Genomic DNA, 12,370 nt, shown 5'->3' with positions numbered 1-12,370 from the left:
ACAGTGTTTTATGTCAGTGTTGAAGAGAGAGATGTTAATTATAACATGTCCTCAACCAAAAATAGGAAACGTGCTGTTTACCTCAGATCTGGCCCATGCATATCCTGCCAAGGTTTGTTTACATGTTGACATGTAACTGTGAATATCCCTCGTGTAATTATGAAGCACGGCTTCCTTTAAGTAGTGTCGGAAATGCACCAGCAGCTTACGAGCCCTGTTCTATGTAGAAGCAAACAAGTGGGCAATCCGAACACAGCCCAGGAGGTAGGTGACACAGCCAGCTTGGCACTTGACTTGAAGCAGTATCTCTGAGGTCTGTTATATACTGCAAGATGTATCTTGACAAGTGCCTTTTATGATAGCGCCCACATTCAAAATATTTGTATAATATAGTGTCAGAAGATGATAAAGTGATGCATGCACATTTAGCCCACTGCAGTTAGGTTTCAGTTGATGCTGGAGGGCTGGTGGTAAGACACAGTTTACCCCCAACTGAGAAGGCATAGCTTCGCCTGAGTTTTACAACTAGCCTTATTGATTTACTCATTATCTTCTTCACAGGCGATCCCCCTGTAGAGGATCAAAGGCCATCAGTGTATCCTCTTCCAGCTCTGTTTCACTGCAAAAGAGATCCAGATATCATAATATATATGGAATAGAGTAAAGTTTATTTTGTGTATTTTTCTTAAAGCCTGATGCAGATCATGTTGGTATGAGTCAAGCATTGTGAAATATTTAACAATGAGAAGTACTTTCTACCAGATACATTTTCTCAATGTAAACGGTTGAAAGTCTTTGAATTTCAAAATTCCAATTTTCAGAATTCGTGGAAACCTACTTTGTTGTCCTTTCCTCTGTTTTACTGAATATTGCACTACATTTATTGTTATTTGTGTCCTCACTATGAGCAGCTCAGTTTTTTTACCAATTTTCCACATTCCTTTTTTTGTTTTATGTTGAGCTGCCTGTTTGTGGCCAAACTGCTGATGATGCTATCGCTTAATAATAACTTTCAAGCTGCCAAAAATCTCAAAATCTCTGCTCCTGAATAAATAAACTGTTGTGTCTGTTATAATCAGAGTAGATCTCCAAATTTCTGTTCACTCTATTCTATCATTTTTAAAGCACGGAACCTCAAGCTTTCTTTCTACATTCCAGGATTTTTATATTAAATGAATGTTGATGTTTAAATTGACAGAAAGAATCGATGTGATATTCTTTTGTTTATGCTGATGGTATTAAAAGTCAGCACAAATCACATCAGGAAGGAACTGTGTCATTGTGCTGTAATTGGAATTATGCAAATAGTTGCAAGGCAGGACTTTGTGATAACCACACTTATTCATACATTTCCTTTTTTATTATCAGTTCACTCTGAAGCATAGACTTTTTTTTTATTATTTATGTGGTATTCATTATTTTCTGTCACCACCTTATGTTGCTTTTATTGTGTTGACTTGTAAACAGAAGGACACGGAAAAAACAAAAACAGGAGCATGCTATTGAACAATGAGCAGGGAAACAAAGTTAACAGTCAAAGAAGCTTTTCATGCATAAGTGTTGATTTCTCTGGGGAGGATCAGCAGGCACTTTTTCTCTCCCTCCCAATTCGATCCACTCCTGCGCTGCAGTAAAGTTAGGCTCTGAAGAGACAGAAGAGAAATCCATATGTGACTCTGTCTGGCCATTGATATTCTCCTTACTCCCTTCCTTTCTCCTCACCTCCATCACCCCATCTCCTCTTCTCTCTTGTTCATGCTTTCTCAGATGGTCCGCAGTGGCCAATCCATCCTCACGTCCTCCACTGGCCAGGTCAGGACATCCAATATCACATGGATTCACACTTTTTCCCCCCTTCCCAAGCTACCTGCACCCAAGTAACAGCCCCAACAATCCACCCACTCCTTTGGTCCATCTTTCTTCACCGTCAACATCACATCAATCGCTTAAATCCTCTCCCTTTCTCTTTTCACCTTCTCCCTCTCTCTTTGCAGAGAAACGTTCGCTGTGTATTTCTTTTTGTGCCTTTTTACACTGAGACCATCGCTGCTACAATTTCTCTCAGCACATAAAACATCCTCATCTTCAGGCAGAGGATCAGGTAGAGTGCTTCTGCCACCTACCTCTACTTGTAACCTCCACTTATGCCGAATAATCACAAGAGCTCTATTTTCTGAAACATATAAAGCTTTTGTTTTCAGATTGCTCTTATGATTTTTTTTTATCTCAACTACAAACAAAGATACACCAGATGAAGTTTAACACAATCACAGAATCCTCATATTTTTTTCCATTATTGTGACTTTTATCAGTGATGAGTTATTGTGCAGTTGGTTACAGTTATTTTTTTTCTAATTATGTGGCAGGAACTACTCCAAGTGACATTCTGACAGTTTTGACAATTTCTAAGAGTTACTGACTGTTCTCTTTCTTGTCGGGAATTTGAAGGAGGGCTGCTATTAGTTTTGTGGGTAAGAAGAAAAAAAAAAGCAGACACCGTCTCTATCTTTAAGATTAGGCATAGAACTTGAATTTTTGATATAGTTAGGGGTGGCTCAGGTGACCCCTTTTTTTGTCTACACTGCTGGGGGACCTCCAATGATGCATCTTTCCTCACTCTGCTCTCTTTTACCCTCCATGTACATATGACGTTATTGTCATCATTAACTTGGGTTTTTCTTTCTCAGCAGGGATTCCTGGCCTGGTGTTATGGTGCTTGTTGTGCTCCATTTCCTGTCCACTCAACCCCGAACCGATCGAGGCAGATGGCTGCCCTTCCCGAGCCTGGTTCTGCCAGAGGTTTCTTCCTGTTAAAAGGGATTTTTTTTCTTTCCACAGTCGCCTAATGCATTCTCAGGATGGGAAATAGGATTAAAGAGAAGTTTCGATGCAATCTGATGGTTTCCTTAGCAAGGCAATAATATTCTTTTTTTGGCTTTGCATGAATTTAACTCATTTTGAATTGAATTAATTTGATTTGATTGTATTATGATTGTATTACAATAAATTGGATTGTAATTGACTTGAATTGTATTTAATCGTTCAAGTGCCTTGAGATGTCATTTGTTGTGATTTGGCGCTGTATGAATCAAACAGAGTTGAACTGAATTGAGTTGAAATGAATTGCAGATATGGAAGCAGGAGTTTTAGGGTATTCTGACAAGCTAAGAGCTACTCAGAACGGGGTCCATCAGAGGAGCCAAGTTCTTGACGGTAAGTGAAACTAGTTGCAGATTGGACTTCTGTTATCTTGCATGCCAACAGAAGGTTAGCTGTTGATGATCAGTAAATAGCAATCTCCTTGCAGCAGGCTGGCTTCATTGTAAACCATAATGTGTAGTTTATTTTTTTTCCATCCACTTGCGCAATGCTCATTCAGTGTGAGGGTTGCAGACCAATGGGTGGTTGCAACTATTGTTTGTGTCTTGTAAGCTTGAGGAGCACACACGCATAGTGTTGCAGCTTTGAAAAGAAGACATAAGTAAGACTCAAACTGTGTTTTTGTGCGTAGGGACAGCGAGGCCAGGGTCACAGAGCACATGTATGCGTCAGACAGTAGAAATAGTTCCATTGAAAACTACACTTTGTGTGTTTTTTTATGTGGATTCACTTCTTTATCATTTCTTTATTCCATTATTATCATTACCATTATCAGGATTTGCAAAAAAAAAAAGTTATTTCAAGCTGATGATCTCAAGAGAAAAGATTTAATAAAAAAGCAGTATCCACGACAGAGGAGCGAAGATGATGGGCACGAGATCTGCAGTTTGTCAACAGGTGCGAGATAATTAATGAAACGCTTAAAATGAATGTTCATCAAAGAAGGTGATCTGGAGGGGATTTGCGTTTTTGTCCCTCTACAATGCGTGCCATCCCGAAATGATTCAAGAAATCTGGAGGAAAGAGCAAGAGCCCAAGTCTAAGCTGGACACCTGTCATCTCTGATCGGCGCTGCATTAAGAACCGTCGCTCTTCAACAGCTGAAATAGCCACATGGGTAACGGATTACACTGGGAAACCTTTATCAAGCACTATAATAAGATAATATTCAGAAACAGCACTTAAAAATTGAATGTGCAGAAAGAGGCATTGTTAAACTGGTCCGGAGGCACGATTGACTTCTTTTGGCTCAGAAGCATCTGAGATGTACAATCACACAGAGGAAATGTGTATTTTGACATCAGACTGACAATGAATATTACATTTTTTTTTTTTTTTTTTTAAAGAAGTTCACACTGTGTGCTCCAGATGAAAGACTAAAAGAACCATCCAGACTTTCATCAACTGTCAGCAACAAGTCCTAAGGCCAGGTGATGTGTGCTTCTGTGCTGGCAGTATTAATGCTCGGAAAAGTTCACTGAGATTTTAAAGCAACATGCACTGCCTTCAAAATGACATCTTTCCCAGGGAGGCCAGTGCACTTTTCAACAAGACAATGCAACACCACATCCTACACACAACACAAAGGCATGTCTGCAGAAAAAGTGGACCGCAGGCAGGGCTGACCTGCCAGCAGTCCTGACCTGTCCCCAACAGAGAATGTGTGGAGAATTTTTGAAAGGAAAAATTTCAACAACGACCTTGTACTGTTGCACACCTTTGTTTTTCTGTTCCATCACCAGGACTCAACAGAACAAATCGGTAAAAGCTTTCCTGTCACAACTGTTTTGAATGTTTACCATGTGAGGTAAAGTTGGGAATTTGCCTGGGCTTAATGCAGTTGCAATGAAAAAAGTAAAACCAAAGTAAATGTTAAAAATCATTACGGTTTGTTCTCCTTTATTTTTGAATGTTTCATACCGTAACAAGTCTCTGTTGATGTCGGGTTGTAATTGGTAGTCAAAGAAACTTCAACATTTGTGCCATAAAAACAGAGAGCATTAACCCAACAAAAGGATCCACAGTACCTAATCCGCTTGAAAGCTCATGCTCTGTGTTTTTATTATTGAGCTTATTGTCTCTTGTGTCCCATTCCGTCATTCTCTTAAGCGCTTCGATAAGTTCCAGCTTGCAGTAAGGTCTCCACTGCAAACATTGCTTTTAAAGAGAAAAGCTGATGAGAGGCCCCATTCCCCATTACATATACACTGCCAGTTAAAAACTTTGGACACATCCGCTCATTAGAAATGTAGGTACTGAATGTATATGTATATATATCTATATATGTATATATATCTACAGCTCTTCAAAAATGGCAACAAAAGGAGGTCAGCAATCATTGGTGCAGGCTAAAAAGATTTCAAGCCATTATTTGGAGATGAGAAAGCAGAGTTCAGCTTCCTTCAGCTCTCACCCAAAATAACCCAGATAAGTAGGCATCATCTGGTGCCTATTTAGCAGGCAATTATTAGTGCATACTGACATAACAACAAAAACACCCAATTTGAGTCTGAGAAGCAGAGCTGGCACAAACTTAAATAAGTTACAATTTGGAAGAGAGAACAACTATAGTAGAAAAAACGTTGTGAATGTGATGTCGATGACCTCTGATGATCCAGTTTCTTTAACATGTTAAAGCAGCCATGCTTACTAAGGCCTAACCGGTTAAACTGGATGTGGGCTGGGTTAGATTTGGGAAGAGTTAGATGTTCTAACTGCAGGTTCACAACCAGATGACCTAAAACGAAAGTCAATCACAACCACTTTGCAAAACACTTAGCAGTGTAGTAGAGCATTTCTCCAGCTGATCCAATCTAACAGAATCTGATGTGAAAGCTATTAACAACTTTTAGCCAATCTGCTTAAACCACATGGGTTCATACGCGGTACCACAAGCACTAGATTCTCCATCAGTACAGCCACCAGGTTTAAAGTAGATCCATTAAACAGCTGTCAGGAAAAGTAAAGAACACACACATAAGGACAGATGGGCAATAGAGAGATGGTGATTTATTTGGGTTCTGTTATATTGTACTGTAAATACAAAAGACGTGATATGTGGCTTGCAGTCCATGAATACATAATGTACAATTGATTTTTAAATAGAAAAATGACAAGCAAATGGCTGCACAGAGAGTCAGCAGAGCAGAGGCTAAAAAGAGGAACAGAGAGTCGATGCCTTGTGGTGAAGGTGAGCAGGTGCAGTGTTGCACACACTGAGCTGATGGATAGTTATAATCCCAATTTATTACAAGAGATAGAAACCTAATGTCTTTGAGGCAGGAGCAGAAAAGCCCGCACTGGACTGTGTTAAAAGCACTTGAAAACTCAAATCAACAACCTGACTGAGCTATCAGTGTGCAATGCACTTTGAGCATGAAAAGAATGGCAGGCTCAGCACTAATTCTGGCCCGATAAGCAAATTGCAGTGGGTCTACATATCTGCTTGCCAAAACTCTGAAAGACTCCGAACCAATCCACTCCAAAGTTGTTAGGTGTTAGAGTGGGGAAAAGTTTGCATGTTTTTTTTCTTCTTTGTTTTGTTTTGTTTTGTTTTGTGAGGATAGGTTGTCAGATGTAATCAAATTGTCAGTAATGCAGCATCTGGTGTGTGGGTCTCCAGTTTTTGCTTTTTACTGTAGGCACCTCTTTGGTCATGTTATGCCTAACCTCATTATATGCAGCAGCACCTCTGTGGAAACAGTGGAAGGGAATAAAAATCCAGATTAATGTGAAATTTAATGTATACATAAACTCACACCTGTCTGGTTGTGGTGGTGTTCCTGGAGTGCTGCTGCTGGGGATGGTTGCTCTAATGCAGCTACGTTCTCTTGGCCCGACATGCAGAGGACATTAGTATGTTACACACCGCCACACACATTCTTGGGTAAGTTCCAGAGAAAGATTTGGGAAATTAAAGGGGAAAACAATTAAGCAATGTACAACTACACAACTCGAACCTGGCTCTTAAAGTGCATTTCTTGTGTTGGTTGGCTATATAGAGTATAAAGATGCAAATTAGGCTGTGAAATTCTTTCTTTTTACCTTCTCTTACATATAATTAACCATTCTGAAAGGTGATAACATTCAAATGTGAAACCTTTCGAGAGAAGGGGTCAAATTATCCCCCACAGGGCAGATATTAAAATTCTGCACAGTATTACTGAGGCTTTTTATTTTAAAAGCACCATGAAAACTTCTCTAACCTCTCTTCAAAAAGGGGTGCATCTCTTAATTACTGACATAAAGCCAATTTGCGTTTAGCGTCTCTCTCAGCAGATAATTATAATCATTATAATTGCTTGAAGCATTTATTTCATACAGCAAAAGCAATAATGTTCACTCAGATCTTCTATAATAAAGGCTTTGACTCTGCACTTGGCTTCTTCCAAGCTGTTATACAGTGACTGGACGTGAATAATCAATAGGGAAATTGAAATTCAGGGGTAAATACATGGCTGCGTCTGTCTTATCCTCTGCGCTGCCAGTCTCTTTCTCTCGGTCCCTGGGTACAGCGCCAGAGACTGATCAAAGACTGACTCTGATTCACTCTGAATCATCAAGGAGAGGAGACAGGGAGCTCTGTGATTGCTGAACATTGATGTCAATTTCACTCATTCAACAATACACAGCTGTCACACAGTAGGTACTATGTACTCTATCTGATCACCTGGGACCCAGTCGTATGGGCTCTTATTGATCATGAAGGATATTCTTGCATTTTTCATGAGGGAGAAGAAATGTGATCAAAAGTGTCACTAGTTCAAATGCACTGAATGCCTTGAAATATTTGGGCTTGAGAAGAAGAAACATGTTCTTTCATTTGCAATAACATGCTTGTTCTTGCTCATGCTTCTTCTAAACTTATTTCAAGTGGTACGATTGTCCACTTACTTGCCAAGAAACAGATAACATTGCATTGTCTCTTGCATAAAGTATATGGCAATTATTTGGCTATAGTTCTGGGTTGCTATGATGTTGATTTTTAAGTCTAGAAATATGAACGAATAGGACAAAGTCGAGTCTCCGAGTTAAAACCCCCTATTCTGAAGGGCTGTGAGTCGTCTGCCTTTAGTCCAGGAAAATCATATTTTCATACAGTAAGTTATTACAGCTTTAGATTTAATGCTCGCCATGTAGTTTCCTAACCTTTACCAAGTATGTCTGTTTAGTGCTCTCTGCCCCCTGCTTCCTGTCTCTCTCTCCAACTGTCTATCCATTTAAGGATAACTGCAGTATTTTCAACATTAAGCCTCTTTTCTGAGTCGTCTGCAATGTTTTAGAACCCCCCTCACCGCTTTTTTTATGTTTACTGCTGTCTCCGGTATTTGCCTAATTTTGATTCATCTACTTCAGAATGGCAAGTCATGTGCATGTCCAAAAAGGTCCGTAAAAGCACCATAAACGTCCGTTTTCAAAATCATCAACTCACCGGAGTGGTTACTGGTGTGCACTGGTAATCCATATCAAATTTCGTTGCGAAAAGTTGCTTCTGTCGTGTTTTTATTCATACATATTCAAGTCATCCATGTAGTGGACATAGATGCACTCCCACGCCATCAAAGACTCTAGCTTTTTGCACCGTTTGTTAATACATTAACAGCCTGGATGTCCTTTCCTATCTTTGGCATGTCAAACCCATCGTCCATTTTGCCCAATAGCTGCTAAATAATGAAATCATCTGGCCACAAATGAAAGACTTTAAGTTTTCTCTTATTTTTTGGAAAACACAACATTTTCTTCCTTTGAAATGGGATTTGTATTTTTCGTGTCCAGAAGTACAACCCCCACAAAGAAACTCATGTCTCTGGACACAAATCAGAAAATCGAGTTTTTGTACGTTTCAGTTGCTATGAAACTGCATTGGTCTGTGAGATTAGGTTACTCACAGCACTGCTTCCAGTCTATCTATTATACTTAAGAAAAGTGGCCATTAGACAAAGCTGTAACAGCTGGTTTCCAGGAATTGTCTCAAATACAGAGATCAAATAAAATGTAGCATAGAAGACCTAAATCCAACATTTACAGGCTTACTGGTCAAGCACACAGTGGCTGAAGACAACAAAGGTACCAAACAGGAGACAGTGAAAAAGGCCAAATCAAAATCTGAAAGCCAGAGCTTCAAAATAAACACATGAAGGAGGGAAAAGGCAGTATCAAAATGATTGGCAGCGGTCATACACAAAATCACTAAAATCACTAAGCATGAGGAATAGCTGGAAAGCTTACTGCAAAGAGGTAAGTAAAGTGAACAGTGGGGAGTATATATTCTGAGCTAGGTGATGATTAACTCACAACATGTGGTGAGTGGTGGAAAAACAAAACAAAGGTCAGAAGTAAAACTGACAAAACTGAAGTTTGGCAGGTTAGTAAAAAATTAACCAGAAAGCGCCTGAAAAGCACAGGCAGATCTTACATTTCAACCTGTTCTTAATCTCAGGGGGTCATCATTTATGCATTCACATTCTGCATAGTTGTGTGTTCAGTATCATTCATATTTTATTTCTAATTATCTGTACTTTTATCTCGGCTGTATTTACGGAGGAATAGCAAAGTAAGAATTTCAGAGTATAGCGCGAGCACCTTTACACTACATGTATGGCCATAAAAGACTTGTGACTTTTGATATATAGCCACTTTTTCAAACGCAGTAAAAGTCCCTGAGATGTGCACAAGGTGTCCTTTGGCATCTGTTCCGTGCCACACCGACTGGATGCAGACCCAGTTTTGACTCCCATGTAAGTGTTGTTTTTTCACATAACCCCCTTTCAGACATGCACTGCTCTCCATTAATGTGGGAGCAGCCAAACAAGTCCGCACCATGTCTGAATGAGCACCCCGGTGCTTTTCATTAACATTTAGTGACGGCACTGTTACAGGGTTGTACCCAGTAAAATTTAGTGAATTCACATTCATGAATAGACACGCACAGTATACATTATGTAATTGGACTTAATCAGCTGATCACGAGCTCAAACTTTCCTACATGACGGTTTTCTTAGCTACAGTTTTTTTCCCCCAAAGTATTTGCCCCTATGAATGGGAGAAAAACAACAACAATGACCCACAAAAAACAGTTTACCATACTGCATTTTGGATTGTGCTGCATCCAACTCCAGATCTCCTGCTGGTTGCAGTTTCTCCTCTCAGACACAGTGAACAGATTAAGGTAGAGACTATGCTCCCTGGAGAAGCGAAATGTAACCTTTTTCTCAAGCTGATAACATTGTGCTTGATACTGTGAATTTAATTAAAACCACGAATAAGGGCACCGACTCTTCAAGAAGTTTAAACATGTAGAAAAAGTAATATATTCAGTTGGTCAATCCTTTCACTGCTGCTGTGTTTTTTTTTGCACATCACCGTTGACTTGCTAATGTGAATTGTTACAGCTGTGTGACTTTTCAATGTGTGAAAACTCTCACTATAAGAATTGTATCTCACTGCATGTACTGTCCAGTCTCCTGTAAATATGGCAAATATGGCGCATGGATCATGGCTCCTTCACTGTTGTAGGCATGTCTGAGCTGTTAGGAACATTAACATAAATGTGGCTCATGTCTGAATGACTGAGTGCTGTTGCTTTAATACACTGATGAAGCCATTAATGGAGGAACCTTCTTGCTGTGAGGCGACACTGCTAATGGGCACTCCACTATGCAACCCACTTTATTTGGTTTAGGCGCACGCACAGACATACACATTAAAAAAACAGTGTCCCTGCATGGTTCAAATTTTATGCTAAAGGGTTCTTAATGACAGAATGACACTTAAGGGTCCAGGCAGACCTGTGATTTGTGATGCACTGGAAGAGTTTACATATTTGAGATCTTTGTTTTTCTTCTCACCCAGATCTCTATTAAAAATTGGCCCATGAATCCTGAAACCTAAATCAGAAATACTCCCTTCAGGGTGCATACTAGACAAAATAACATGGCTACTTTAGCAAGATCTAAAAAAAAAATTGGCGTAAACAAGTAGCCTATCTGGCTGTGTCAAAAGTTAATAAATACTGCCAACTAGCACCATCCAAGCTTGATTTTTTAGATGTTATAGCTTGTTTGTTTAACTACAAAAATTAGTCTTTTTTTTCCCTGACTACTTCTTTGGCAAGAAAGCAGATAAACATGTTTGCTAAGAAAAGTCTTTGTAAAAGAAACTGATCCCTGTGAGCTTTCGTAGTAGCTGCCGAAAGGTCTGCCTGTTTCAGGCAGATGTTGATGGTGCAATAATCCATTGTTTACAGCATCCAAGAAGTTACAATATATTCTTCATCAAACAGAGGGGTTAATAGGAATGAAAATATCAGTTGTACGACAAGTGGAATAAATGAATTTGTCATGGCTTGGTTGTTGCAAGACATTAGGCCCAAAATACCACTACAACAGAGATGTGAGGTATCTTATTTCAACAGGGAAAGTAGTTCTCCTGAGGTGACTGAGCCGTTTGTTTTGGTTGTGGTCCAGCAGTTTACTGAGTTCTTCAGGTGACATGAATAAAACATTCAAACCTGCTAGAAGAAGCACCTTGGCTAGAGGGTCATCTGCCCAACTCCAGGAGAAATGCACCAAATTGCTTCTGTTTGATGGAAAAAGCTGCAGGGGCAAGATAGGAGGTGACTGTGTGCAGATTTAAAGCTCCATGATGCATATCCACAGGTTGCTTGCTACAGGGTAATACCCTTTTGTGGATTACATTAATAGTAGAGCTAAACCCGTAATCATGAGGTGAGTTCACACTTTGGATCCATGTGGATAACCTTCAGTCCCATCAGAGCGAATTGCTTTGGCTGGAAAGAAGCCTCTTGGAATTATTCATAAGGGAAGCTGATGAACATCACAAAACATTCAAATTTGATCTCAACATGCGTGACGCGGGATACATTCTTAAAACAAAACAGCAATTGTGCCGCTCACCACTTTCGCCAGGGTGGCAGAAAGATCCACATGAACAAGAAAATGCAGTGATAAAAACCCTGCTGTATTGTGCCGTTATATGCCATGACCGGCTTAATCACTGAACCTGAGAAACAACTGAGTCTATTTGAAGCCCTCATCTCAGGCATGAAGTAAGCCAAATGGATTCAAGATGCAATCCTGTAACTTTCACTTTCACTTAATTGCAAAGCTACTCCTTTGATTAACACTCTGTCTTTCTCCCTCTCTATGTCCCTCTGGGAAATAAAACATGGGGGCATATGAGACATGACTGACAGCTCACAGTTTATCAACAGCTGCCCAAAGCGCTTCTCGACTACGGCAGATGTTCTCGCAGGGATTAAATCTGCCTACTGTAAAAAGAATGAGAACAAAATCCTGTCTGTTCTCAGTGACTGCAGGTCTCCATGTAAAAAAAACATCATTAAGACGTTTTTTTTCCTCCGTTGATTTATCAGTTGATTTTTGCTTGTTTAGTTTGAGAAAGAGATGGTATTCAGCTTGTAGGTATACTATTTGATAGGAAATAAGACATTTTGCCTTTGAGGGGGCAT

The sequence above is a fragment of the Odontesthes bonariensis genome, chromosome 13 (genome assembly GCF_027942865.1).
Source record: "Odontesthes bonariensis isolate fOdoBon6 chromosome 13, fOdoBon6.hap1, whole genome shotgun sequence".
NCBI classification, from domain to species: domain Eukaryota; kingdom Metazoa; phylum Chordata; class Actinopteri; order Atheriniformes; family Atherinopsidae; genus Odontesthes; species Odontesthes bonariensis.
The sequence above is the reverse complement of the archived record's forward strand: the minus strand, read 5'-3'. Positions refer to the sequence as shown.